The sequence below is a fragment of the Canis lupus genome, chromosome 6 (assembly GCF_003254725.2).
Source record: "Canis lupus dingo isolate Sandy chromosome 6, ASM325472v2, whole genome shotgun sequence".
NCBI classification, from domain to species: domain Eukaryota; kingdom Metazoa; phylum Chordata; class Mammalia; order Carnivora; family Canidae; genus Canis; species Canis lupus.
The window spans coordinates 5,856,302-5,869,262 of NC_064248.1; the positions used below are offsets into that span (position 1 = coordinate 5,856,302).

A 12,961-nucleotide genomic window follows, 5' to 3' on the forward strand; every position below is an offset into this window, starting at 1 on the left:
GACAGACACTGGGCCAGGACCACTGCGGGGACAAGCCCAGCCTTCAAACCTAGGCCCACCACCTCCACCAACCCCAGGGGCTCTCCTGGCTTATTCGTCCTCCTCCTCCCTCAGGGGTCAGCAGCCAGGGGGCCCACATACCCCCTCAACCCTATGACCTGAGTGCCAGGTGATATGGCACCCAGAGGTGAACTCAGTGTGGCCCCTGAGCACTCCCCACGAGCCCTGAGGCTCAGGCCACAGCAGCCCCATGAGAGGAGGGAGTGGGGTGCGGGGGGCGGGGAGGGGAACTTCAGGCAGAGACCGTGTTCTGCTAGGTCAACCAAACAGTTGAGGATTTAGTGGTTAAAATGTGGGGAGGAGGGGTATCTGGGTGGTTCAGCGGTTGAGCATCTGCTTTTGGCTCAGGGCATGATTCTGGGGTCCTGGGATCGAGTCCTGCCTCAGGCTCCCTGCGAGGAGCCTGCTTCTCCCTCTGCCTGTGTCTCTGCCTCTCTCTGTGGGTCTCATGAATAAATAAATAAAATCTTAAAAAATAAAATAAAATGTGTGTGTGTGGGGTAATCCAGAGGCAGAGAGGGAGGGGTGGGGATCTCCCAGTCACACATTGGCATCAGCCTGAGTGGATAAGGGGCCTTGAAGGATGTCAAGCAAAGGGTGTGACAGATCAGATGTGCCTGTTGGCAAAACCACCAGGGAGCTGATGAGGGCGCTGGGGGGAATGAGGGCAGGGAGGCCACTGTCCTGGGGGATGTTTGACAGACAAGGGACACGACCATGCAGCCTGAGCCACAACAGAGGCAGGGGCTGGAGGGGCCAGAGGGGGGGAGAGGTATTGAGCCGCATTTGATGGCAAATGGTGTGGGTGTGGAGGGAGCACCCAGGGTCCCAGCAGGAGGGGGAACCTCTCCATGCTGGGAGGGACCTCGGAGAAGGTGTCCTTTTGGGACATCAGGTATGAGGTCCCCAAGGGACACCGAGTGGGGGGATAGGAGGCCAAGGGATGGAGCCCTTAGGAGAGTCACTGGGGATGGCCAGGGTGGGAGAATCAGAGGCTGGGTGCATCCCCATATGTGACATGAGGGAAGATCTGAGGGCACCCCAGATAGGCAGGTAAGAACCAGACAGGTAAGAATAGGCAGCTTTCGAGGAGAGGGTGCCACGGGACAGCAGGGACAGCCGCTGAGTCTCTCAGTCAGCAGGGAAATGCAAATGCAAGCCACAAGGAGATCCCATTTCCCACCCAATCAGATGGGCACAAAGTCAAAAAGCCAGGTGACGCCAAGAGTTGGCAAGGCCATGCAGCAGGGGCCGGTGGCCACGGAGCCTGAACCTCCCTGCGCAGCCCTATCACAGTGCTCCATGAACCAGCTGGGGAACGGGGGTGGGAATGGGGTGGGAACAGAGCTGGGGCCGGGTAACTGGGGGCTCGATTCCTAGTTCTAAGATCGATTTCTTACTTACATTTTTTTTTAAAGATTTTATTTATTTATTCAGGAGAGAGTCAGAGATACAGGCAGAGGAAGAAGCAGGCTCCCTGTGGGGAGCCCGATGTGGGGCTCGATCCCAGGACCCCAGGATCACACCCTGAGCCAAAGGCAGACACTCAACAGCTGAGCCACCCAGGTGCCCTCTAAGATTCATTTCTTAAGTCCTGCAGGATATACAGGGGTGTTGATCATATTGTCTATTTCTTTTCTTGAGTGTCTGAAATATTCACAACCATTTTTTCAATAAAAAAAAATGTAGAACTCTACTTCTGAAACTAATATATGTTAATTAATTGAGTTTAAATTAAATTAAATTGAATTCTTAAAAATGTAAAGATAGACACAGGGGAGGGGAAAAGCTAAGAGTTCCTCTCCTCCCTGTACACACCTACCCAGAAAAATGGGGGGGCAGACCCCAAACAGAGTGGACCCCACAGGTGTTGACTGCCCCCGTTATGTTAATGTAGGGTGGGGTCCCCTGGCCCTGCCCTACCAGGCACCTCAACACTCCCCCCTGCACTAGAAACCTGGTGCCAGCCCAACCCCTTAATCTAGCCGGCGGGTATGACCACCACCCTCCCCACAGGCCTGCTCCCCGCTGCCACTCACTGCTTGTCCCATCCTGCTTGGAAGAGAGGCTCATCTTGCCTCCATTTGACCAAGGCTTGGGGACTTTCACTTGGTAGTGAAGCTAAAATCCCCATGTGGGAGCACAGAGCACAGCAGGGCTGAGACAGGCCCCCTCCCTGTGAGTCCTGCCAGCTGGAGGGGAAAGCCAAAACCTGGAGCTTCACACCAGCTGCCCCCTGGGCCCAGGACGTCCAAGGAGATGGTGCAGATCTGCCTGTGTCCACCCTTCGCACTCATGCCATCAGCGAGGCCCCAGGGAGCCAGCCCAGGCTGTACAACTTTGCCACACATATTGCTGCCAGCCAAGGGCAGGAGATAGTGGCCCCAAAAAGGACAGGGAGGCAACGGGCCTTGCTCGGGGTCCAGAGTCACCCAGGGAGTACCAAAGGGCCCAGGAGCCACCCAGGACCAGGATGGGGAAGGGACCAGCCTGAGCCTCACAGCAGGGCTGGGGCCAGAACCCAGGCTCCACTAGCCCATGTGGCTGCAAGGAGATGCCGGCTGAAGCAAGGAAGATGGCATGTCGTGCCAGCAGCATGGACACAGAGGGCACCCAGGGGCTGAGCAGGGGACAACGTGGGGGCCCCACTGGACCCCAGCTTCTCTGACACTCAAGTCTGGAAGACAAGAGGGGCCCAATCTGGTGTGCTCACCATCCTCACAGCCTCTATGCTCAGGGCTGGAGATCCCGATTTGTAAAGTTGCCATTGTCCCCATCCTGCCCATGGCCTGGGGTGACAGCAGAGCCCCTGGAAAAGGCTGGCATGTCTGTCTCACCTGAGCTGGACACACTGGAGCAGGGTCATCTTCTCTCAGGCCTGGAGGTGGTTCAGAGCCTGTCTCTTGGAGCAGCAAAAGGAATCAGGGCCAGGGCTGTGTCAGGTCTAGGAAGAGGAAGGAAAGTCCATGTCAATATACTTCCTTGCCTCATGTGCACATGTGTGCGTGCACACACACACCCCACACACAGATGTGGTATGCTCAGAACCAGGGGACAGCCAGGGCTCCAGAGCCAACTCCAGGCTGTGTCACCACCCACAGCCCCAGCGAATGGACAGCCAGGCCCTCCTGGCACTGGCCCAGGATGCTGGGCAGGCATTGGCTGGCTCAAGTGGCCCCCTGACCTACCTTTATTCCCATTTCACAGAATTGGAAACTGAGGCCCAGGCTGACGGCCACAGAGCAAGTGAACAGGACAGTGAGATTCAGGTGACAGAAACTGGTGCTGGGCAAGGGGGTCTCCAGATGGAGTCAGAGGCCAATGGAGGGAAGGGGCCTTCTGAGGTCACTTAGTGATCTGGGCAGAACAGGAAGGAAAGGGCTCTTGTGTCCTGGCCTGGGAGGATCTATTCTCCTTTTACTATTGTAGCTCCATCCAACACATACAGGCCAGGGAGCTACAGGAAAGCACCCCATCACCTGGGTTCCCCTTCCCACCCTAGCCAGCTGGACCTCCTCTCTAGGGTCAGAATTTGTACAAGAAGCTAAAAATACCCCTGAACGTCAGTTAAGCATCTGCCTCTAGCTCAGGTCATGATCCCAGGGTTCTGGGATTGAGGTCCACATTGAGCTCCCTGCTCAGTGGTGGTCTGCTTCTCCTTCTCCCTCTGCCCTCCCCCCACCCACTCATGCTCTCTCTCTCAAGTAAATAAATAAAATATTAAAAAAAAAAAAAAAAAACCCTGAGCAAAGGATGGTTTTTACAGTAAGTAATGCTGAGTCAACTGGATAACTACATGCAGGGAAAAATCATGATCCGGCTATAGTGGATCCTAACAGTGTTTATGTCCCCATTCCTGGAACCTGTTAACACGTTAGCTCACATTTGGCAATGGGGAATTAAGGTTGTAAATGGAATCAAGGATTTTAGTCAGCTGACCTGCAGATAGAAGGATTATTCTAGGGATCCCTGGGTGGCTCAGTGGTTTCGCGCCTGCCTTTGGCCCAGGGTGCGATCCTGGAGTCTCGGGATCGAGTCCCGCATCCCAGCATGGAGCCTGCTTCTCCCTCTGCCTGTGTCTCTGCCTCTCTCTCTCTCTATGTCTATCATAAATAAATAAAAATAAATCTTTAAAAAAAAAGATTATTCTGGGGATCCCTGGGTGGCGCAGCGGTTTGGCGCCTGCCTTTGGCCCAGGGCGCGATCCTGGAGACCCGGTGATCGAATCCCACGTCGGGCTCCCGGTGCATGGAGCCTGCTTCTCCCTCTGCCTGTGTCTCTGCCTCTCTCTCTCTCTGGGACTATCATAAATAAATAAAAATTTAAAAAAAAAAATATTAAAAAAAAAAAAAAAGATTATTCTGGATTACCCAGGCGGACCTAATGTGATCACAAGGATCCTTCTAAGTGCAAGGGGGAGACAGGACAGATAGAATCAGAGAGATGGCAGTGTGCCAAAAACCCAGTGCAACATGTGTGTGGGGGGGTGCATCAGCCAAAGAATGTGGGTGGCCTCTAGAAGGTGGGAAAGTCAAGAGACAGATCCTTCTCTGAACTTTTAGAAGGAATACGGCCCTGCTAGCACCCTGATTTTAGCCTGGAGTGATCCATTTCAGACTCCCAGCCTCCAGAATTATAATAATTTGGGTTGTTTGGGGAGCCACCACATTTTTGGTCACTCGTCTGAGCAGCAAAAGGAAACTAATACGTTGACTTCACATCATACACAAAAATTAATTCCAGATGGACGCAGATCTAACTGTGAAAGATCTAACTACAGTTTTTAGCAGAAGACAAAAAAAGATCTTCATGACACCACGACAGGCAAAGATTCCTTAACTAGGACACAGGAAGCACTGGAAAGCAGGTAAAGGCTGGATAAATTGGACAAAATTAAGATTAAGAGCTTCTGTACATCACATGGTCCCGCTGAGGGACAGAGTGCATGTCAAGAGCTCGCCACAGAAGGGAAAGAAGGTATCTGCAATTCCCACATTCGACGGAGGATTCATATCCAGAATATAGAAAGAAGTCCAGTAAATCAAGTTAGAAAGACAAGCAAAACAACTGAGTGAGCACCACACAAAAAGAGGGCACTCAAAAGACCAGCAAGGGGCAGCCCCGGTGGCGCAGCGGTTTAGCGACGCCTGCAGCCCAGGGCGTGATCCTGGAGACCCGGGATCGAGTCCCACGTCAGGCTCTCTGCATGGAGCCTGCTTCTCCCTCTGCCTGTGTCTGCGCCTCTCTCTCTCTCTCTCTCTCTCGCTCTTTGTCTCTATGAATAAATAAATAAATAAAGTCTTAAAAAAAAAAAAAGACCAGCAGGCATAAGGAAAGATGCTCGCCTTTGCTGGTCCCCCGGCTGACTCCGTCCATTGACCAGAAGGTTTAAAGCGAAGCAGACCGGCCACCCCGGGTGTCCTGAGGGCGAGGAAGACCCAGAGCGCCTGTGCACTGCCGGACCAGCGCAAACTGGTCAGCGATTTGGAAGCCGGTTTGGCCTCACAGACTAAACCTGAACGGGACCCAGTGACGCCACTCCAAGGCATGCCCCCCCCAACAGGAAGGCAGACGGGGGCCATCGGTGCCCCAGAAGACTGCGGTTTCTAATAGTCCCACACTGAATTAACCCAGATAGCCATCACAATTAGAAATAGTAATTAAGTTGTGGTTTCTTCAGCAAAGAATAAACTACAGCAGTGAAGAAGTAGCAACTATAACTCTATGCAACGATGTGAGTTCTGTGGTTCTGATTGAATGAAAGAAGCCAGGTGTAAGGGGGCATACAGCATGCTGGGGTGCTTCTGTTTAAAATGAAGTTCTAGGGGCGCCTAGGGGACTCAGTCGGTTAAGCGTCTGCCTTCAAACTCAGGTCATGGTCCCAGAGTCCTGGGATCCAGTGCCACATCTTCAGGCTCCCCTGCTCAGTGGGGTGGGAATGGGGTCTGCTTCTCCCTCTGCCCCTCCCCTACTCATGCATGTGTGCACGCAACTGCTCTCTCTCTCTCTCAAATAAATAAATAAAATCTTTTAAAAAAATTAAAATAGGGCAGCCCAGATGGCTCAGTGGTTTAGCGCCGCCTGCAGCCCAAGGTGTGGTCCTGGAGACCTAGGATCGAGTCCCACGTCAGGCTCCCTGAATGGGGCCTGCTTCTCCCTCTGCCTGTGTCTGTGCCTCTCTCTGTGCCTCTCATAAATAAATAAACAAAATATTTAAAAATAATAAAAATAAATAAATACATAAAATGAAGTTCTAACAAACAGATTCATAAATGCAGGGAAACAGACTGGTGGATGCCAGAGGGGAAGAGGGTGGGAGGATGGGCAAAATAGGTGAAGGGGATTAAAAGGTATAAACCTGCAGTTATAAAATAAATAAGTCACAGGGATGAACAGTACAACATAGGAAATGCAGTGAAAGATATTGTCATAACTTTGGTGTGGTGACAGTTGTGAGGAGCACTGAACAATGTACAGACTTGTCGAGTCACTATGCTGTATGTCTGAAACTGATAATAGTCTGTGTCAACTACAGCACAATTAAAAATAAAAATATAGGAGTACCTAGGAGGCTCAGTCAGTTAAATATCCGACTCTTGATCTCGGCTCAGGTCATGATCCCAGCAATGTGAGTTCAAGCCCGGAGCTGGACTTCATGCTGGGCATGGAGCCTACTTAAAAATAAACAAGCAAATAAATAAAAACAAAGTTGCCAGACCACCTTTATTGATGGCATCAGAAATCAGGGAAGGGGTTTCCTTGGGTCAGGGTTATTGACTGGAAGGACAAGTAAGAGGAGTTTTGGGGAGCCAGCAGTCTCTCATATTCCTGATCTGGGTTCTGTTATACAGGCATTTCAGTTGTATTTTAATTAAAAAAAAAAAAAAATTGAAAAAAAAATATATTTGGGGGTTTTTGTTTTTTTAATTTTTTTTAAAGATTTTATTTATTTATTCATGAGAGATACGGGGAGGGGGGTGGCCAGAGACACAGGCAGAGAGAGAAGCAGGCTCTATGCAGAAAGCCCAACATGGGACTCGATCCCGGGTCTCCAGGATCACGCCCCAGGCCGAAGGCGGCGCTAAACCCCTGAGCCACCCAGGGATCCTGGATTTTTTTAATTACCTGGACTAGGGGCGGGTGGCAGCAGAAGTGGAGGAAACAGGTGTGATCCCTGCCCCCCTGGGGCCTTCCCACTCATCAGACAGCCCCAGGCGGTGGTGCCTAACCATGGGGACCCACTGGAACACCTGTCTCTCCACCGTCCTCCAAGCTCCCTGAGGGCAGGCCCAGGCCCCAGGGAGTTCAAGCATACAGGCCCTGACACGCAGCAGTGCTGTGCTCACTGGACAACCTTCCAGAACACCAACCTTCTTCCAACGTAAGACACGCACATCAGCACCCAGGATCCTCTCTTGAGCCTTCCCCTGCAGACAAGGCGCAGGGAAGAGGCTGAATCCACTGAGATCTGGGCCTGCCCCTCACTGCCATGATAGGGCCCACGCAGCAGCCTGGAGAAGGGATGGACCAGCTCTGGGGCCGATGGGCACCATCAACATCTCTGAACGGCAACCCAGAGCTGTTGGCGAGGGTTGGAGGCGGGATGGGTGGAGGAGGGGCAAAACCTAGTGGCCTCAGGGATGAGGTCAGTCACTAGCAAGCCCTTACACTCAGTGTTTTCTTTTAGTGCTTCCTGGAAGGCAACCACCACCCCCAGCCACCAAATGCTGCCGAAATGCCGCAGCTGCCCATCCACACCCATACGTATTCGGTCACATCCCCAGGCCTTTGCACATGCTGTTCCCTCTGCCTAGAATGCCTTTCCTTGGGATGCCTGAGTGGCTCAGTGGTTGAGCATCTGCCTTCAGCTCAGGTCGTGATCCCAGGATCCTGGGATTGAGCCCCACATTGAGCTCCCCGCGGGGAGCCTGCTTCTCCCTCTGCCTTTGTATGTGTGCCTCTGCCTCTCTGTGTGTCTCTCTCATGAATAAATACATTTAAAAACAAAATGGAATGCCTCTCCTCTCCCCAACGGGCAAACTCCCTCACCTCTCACTGAAAGCAGCTTTAAGGGGACAGGTACTTTGCCTCTCTTGTTCTTTGCTGGGCTCTCGGTACCTAGGACAGCGCCCAGCACACACAGCAGCTCAAAATGTTTAATGAATCCAGGAATGAATGAAAGAAACATGAATGAACGGAAGTGCCCTCCTCTACCATCCTCATCCTGCCGACACTCAGCTGGAGGCCCACGGCAGCTTGTTCACAAACCATCGCTACACTCACTGGCTGGCTTGGGCAATCTCTGGGAAGAGCAGCACATTTCAAACTATGAGCATCTAGCACACAGAGTGGATGCTAACCATCTGTGGGTCCAGTGAAACAAAAAAAGCAGGCAGTGAGCCTCCCTTCACTGGAGGGAATCAAGCTGAGAATGAGGCCTCTTCTCAGAGCTCGTTTCTGCTCCCCTTGGTACAGTTGCCCTGAGAGGCTCTCCCAAACTCACACAGCTACTGTTACTGTGTTAACAACATTACTGTTGTTACTGTCAATAACAACATTAACCATTAATGGACCGTGCTGAGCACCCCCATCCCCTCAGGGCCGGCCCACCACAGGGGGAAGGATGACCCTGTGTCCACATTCCACCCCCCCATCACTGAGAGAGCTTGCTTCTGCACTGTGCTGGACTCAGATCCTGTGTGGGTGTGGGGATCCACTAGGGTGGGGGGCTCAGGTGGGATGAGCCCCCGTCTTCTACTGAACTGCTCCAGCCTCAGGAGCCACAGACATGCACGATCTGTTTTGCTCCAGACACCAGTCCCAGTGCTTTATAAATACCAACTCATTTAACCTTTACAACAGCCCTGTTATGAGCTCCACTCATTTTACTAGTGGGGAAACTGAGGGTCTGGAGGACTCAATTGTTTGCCTAGGGTGATAGGACCAACCAACAGCAGGTGTGGAATTTGAACTCAGGCCCTCTTGGACACGGAGCCTGAACTTTTAGCCACCTTCCTGACTTTCTCAGAACCAAGACCAGCTATCCTCCAGGCACCTGAGTCAGGGGCACAAGGGCAGAGGTTTAAGCAAGAGGTCAGGAGGGCACGCCAAGGCCACATGGTCTGTAGCATGTCTGCCCACCAGCCCAGGCACTGCCTGACTCTGGCCCCTCCCCACCCAGCACCCTTTGTTCCAGCTTCCCTGAACTTCTCATTGCTCCTAAAGACACCTCACCCCCATCACTCATCCTGCCAGAATGCCTATGTCCCTCTTCTATCCCTCAGTTAACTACTGGGGCCGACTGGGTGCACACCAAGTATCATGGCCCCAGTGCCTCCTCGTGAGATGGAAATTCTTAGGCAGAGACCAGTGTGCCTCCTGGTTCACTGGCTCTCACTCTCGCCTGGGACTAGTCACACCTCGGTGGAGGGGGCCAGCTGTGCACACGAGCCCCAGCTCTGAGCTGTTCACAGGGACCCTCCAGGAGGTGGCTGCTCCCCCGCCCCCCTGCATTCTGGACCAGGGACCACACTGGGGACCACGCTGCCCCACCCCTCCCTACAATTGCACTGCATCCCTTAGGCTTTAGCAGTATATATAGTGGGGCTCACACAAGGCGAGGGGACAGTACAGCCCCTCCAAACTCCCACTTCCCCCTCAGATCTGGCTGCTGGAAAGCTCAGAGTCAAATTACCTCCAGTAGAAGGGACAGCAGCCCCCTCTGGCTTCATCTGATTTTCAATTTCCCTCTTGTTCAACCTTCTCACCCCATTTCCATTCCGTTATACTGTGTTTATCTTTGCAAATCACCACTCCTCCTCGTGCTGGGCTTAGCCCCAGGTCCAAAAGCAGCTAAACTGTGAGCTGTGTCAAGGAACCAACGAATTTATGCAAGGAACAGTCTATAGCAGAAAAAGGTAACAGCCAGAGCAGAATCAGGATACGAGGCAGCAAAACATCCAGAGACCCCAAACATTGCTCCCTCCCTCATGGCAGCGTCCAGCTTCACACTCCACTTGGAAGAATGGTGGGCCGTACGCTGAGCCCCCAGCCAGCAAAACAGGGACCCTGTGTGGGCCTGAAATTTCACCCTCTCATGGCAAAGAGACCATGAGGGCGAAGAAGGATGTGAACCCGGAGCAGGTGTTTTCCTGGGCAGACAGAGCCAAAGACTAGATTCTAGGGATGCATCAAGAGCTGCCCAGTGAAGACAGAAGTGTTAAGTGGACAAAGCCCCAAATTTATGCCTTGTTAATAAAAACCACCTGGCATGCTCTGCTTTCTATTCAGGAGGGAAATGTTTCATTACCATTTTGAATCACTTCCTCTGAAAACATGAGCTTTGTATTACTGTTTCTGCACACTGACCCTGGCAGCCCTGCAAGGGAGTGGTGGGGCAGGGTGGGTAGTGGGGTGACCCAGGTGCCTGGCTGGCAACCAGATCTCCAGTCTCCAGATCCTAAAGGGTGGAACCTCATCAGCTTCTGAACCAAGGCTGGGGGTGGGGGGAAGGAGCTGTGGTTCACACTCCCCCACTCCCTACCATTCCCCACCCTCCTCCCCACACAGGCCAGTCTGATGCACTCCAGCTACTCCCAGGAAATCGCACTGACTAGTAGTGGAGACCACAGTTAACTGGCCCTGGGTCTGCCTCTCCTACCAGATCCTGAGTATCCAAAGACAGCAATGTCCCAATTCACCCGCCCTCCCCTAGTCCTCCTCCAGCACATACCACGTATCATACAGCAGGCAACACCAACACTGTAGCAGTATTCCCAGCCCCTGGCCCCAGAGACCACGTGGCCTGGCCCCCCACCAGCTGAGCGACACGGTGGGTACCCCCACCCAAGCCGGGCCAATTGGTCTCTCTAGCACCCCAAGACTGAGAGGAGAGCCCACAGGAGGTCCTGTGGCCTCAAGTTAAAGCCACCACTCAGAGCAGCCATGCCAACAACCCAGAGAGCCAGTCTATAGGGAGAGGAGAAGGGACAGATGCATCTAGAGAGGCAGAGAAAATGAAACCATAGTCCAGAAAGAGGAAAGCCAAAAGGGGGGCAGGGGGCTGCCAGCATCCTGGCTCCTCGGGGAGCCAGGCCTCCTGCAACTGTTGGCTGTGTAAGCTTCCATTCCCTCCTAACTCCCCTCTCACTTAACCTAATTGGAGGAGCTTCCTGTGCCCTGCAAGAAAATCATCCCGGAGACATGGTCAGGGCCCTCCCTGCCTTCCTGCTCACCAAGGCATGCCATGCCCACCACTCCCAGTTCATCAAAGCTGAGGTTCGCCTGGGCCCAGCCAGCACGAGACGGGGGTGGAGAGCAGGAGAGCCTGGCCGGGAAGCCAAGGCACAGCCAGCTACGGGTGGGCCCTGGGAGCCAGACAGTGTGCGGACTTTGTACTTGAGAGAACGAACAGGGTGGTGTCTGGGGCACAAACCACGCTTTACTGAAATGCACATGGTAGCATGTCTCCCAGGCACACGGTAGCGGAAAGGCAAACAGGGAAACCTCTCTATGCCCTGATTCCCTCATCGGTAAAATGTGGGCAGCATTGTAAAGATCTCCACAAATGAATGCATGCGCTTGGCGAGCTCGAAACAGTTCCTGGCACAGAGCAGGCACTCGGTATGTGTTGTTTTTTTCAAGCCTACACAAAAGCTGCCGTTCTCTCCCGACAACCACTGGGCAGGTGCTAAATGTGCCTGTGTCCTAATCCCCAACGTGACGGTATCAGGAGGTGGGGTCTTTGGGAGGTGATAGGGTCGTGGGGGAGGAGCCCCCCTGAAAGGGATTAGTAGCCTCATAAAAGGGACCCCAGACAGCTCCCAGGTCCCTTCTGCCACGTGGGAACATAAGAAGTCTGCACCCCGGAAGAGGGCCTCCCCCATCCGTGCCGGCAACCTGATCTTGGGCTTCCGGCCTCCGGAACCGTGAGAAATCAATTTCTGTTGGGCATAAACCACCCAGTCTGTGGTATTTTGTTTCAGCAGCTCAGACGAAGAAGGCAGGGGACCAGCTGGGTCAGGATTGCTGCCCCCGCTCCTCTGGGCATAGAGGCAGAGGTGGAAGAGATGGCATCAAGGGGACCCAGGTCAATCTTCAGGGTGGCAGAGCTGGGGAGGGGAGGCCAGGAGGAAAGTGTCCCCTACATCACAGAACACAGCAGAGGGAGCGGCCTGGGGAGGAGGGCACAGGGAGCGGCTAACAGGCAGGACTGCCCCACGGTGGACAGCTGGGGAGGGGATGAGCACACGTGTGCCCAAGGAGGCGACACCAGGAACAGCAGCAAAACAAACACTGGGCACTCTCCCTGTCACAGCGCACACCCTTCACCCATACCCCATCCATCCGACTCCCACACCAACCCCAAGAGACAGACACCATAAGCACCTTCATTTTATAGATAGGGAAACCGAGGCAGAGGGGCACAGTGACTCATCTGAGGTCACACAGCTGGTAAGTGACAGAGCCAGAACCCAGGCTGTCAGGTGCCAGCATCCAAACTCTCAACCACCAAAGCAAGTAGCAGATACTGAAAAGGGACTGGTGCCTCTGGGGATGGATCCCCTCCTTGGGATTTCAAGCTCTGTGTGCAGAACTGCACACACCACCTTCGCAGCCTGCAGGGTACACCTAGAATCTCGCTGGTACACGCTCGTGTGTGCAGAGGCTCCCTCAGACTCCCTCTGCCAGGTGTCCTCTGCCTCTGAAGCTCTGCTCCGTCTCTCCCCGCTTCCCCCAACCTGGAGCGGGTACCCCAACATCTCTCCTGGGCCAGGAGCAGTAGATGCCAATACAGCCTGGGGGGTGGGGCATCTGCAAAAGTAGGAGGGACAGAACAATCCCTTCCCTCAACAGAACTTCTCCTGACTTAAGCCCCATACGCAGTCACCTAGATCCTCTA

At 53.5% G+C, this 12,961-nt stretch overlaps 1 protein-coding gene across 3 annotated transcripts in view; it reads right to left on the reverse strand.

Annotated features, from left to right (window-relative positions):
* The window catches only part of CLIP2 (CAP-Gly domain containing linker protein 2), a 72,307-nt gene that overhangs the window by 57,976 nt on the left and 1,370 nt on the right, over nucleotides 1-12,961 (reverse strand). For all 3 annotated transcript variants that reach the window (XM_025425776.3, XM_049111053.1, XM_025425774.3), the window contains exon 2: nucleotides 2,898-3,004. The gene's annotated coding sequence lies outside the window, so the exon portion shown is untranslated. The remainder of the gene's footprint in view (nucleotides 1-2,897; nucleotides 3,005-12,961) is intronic.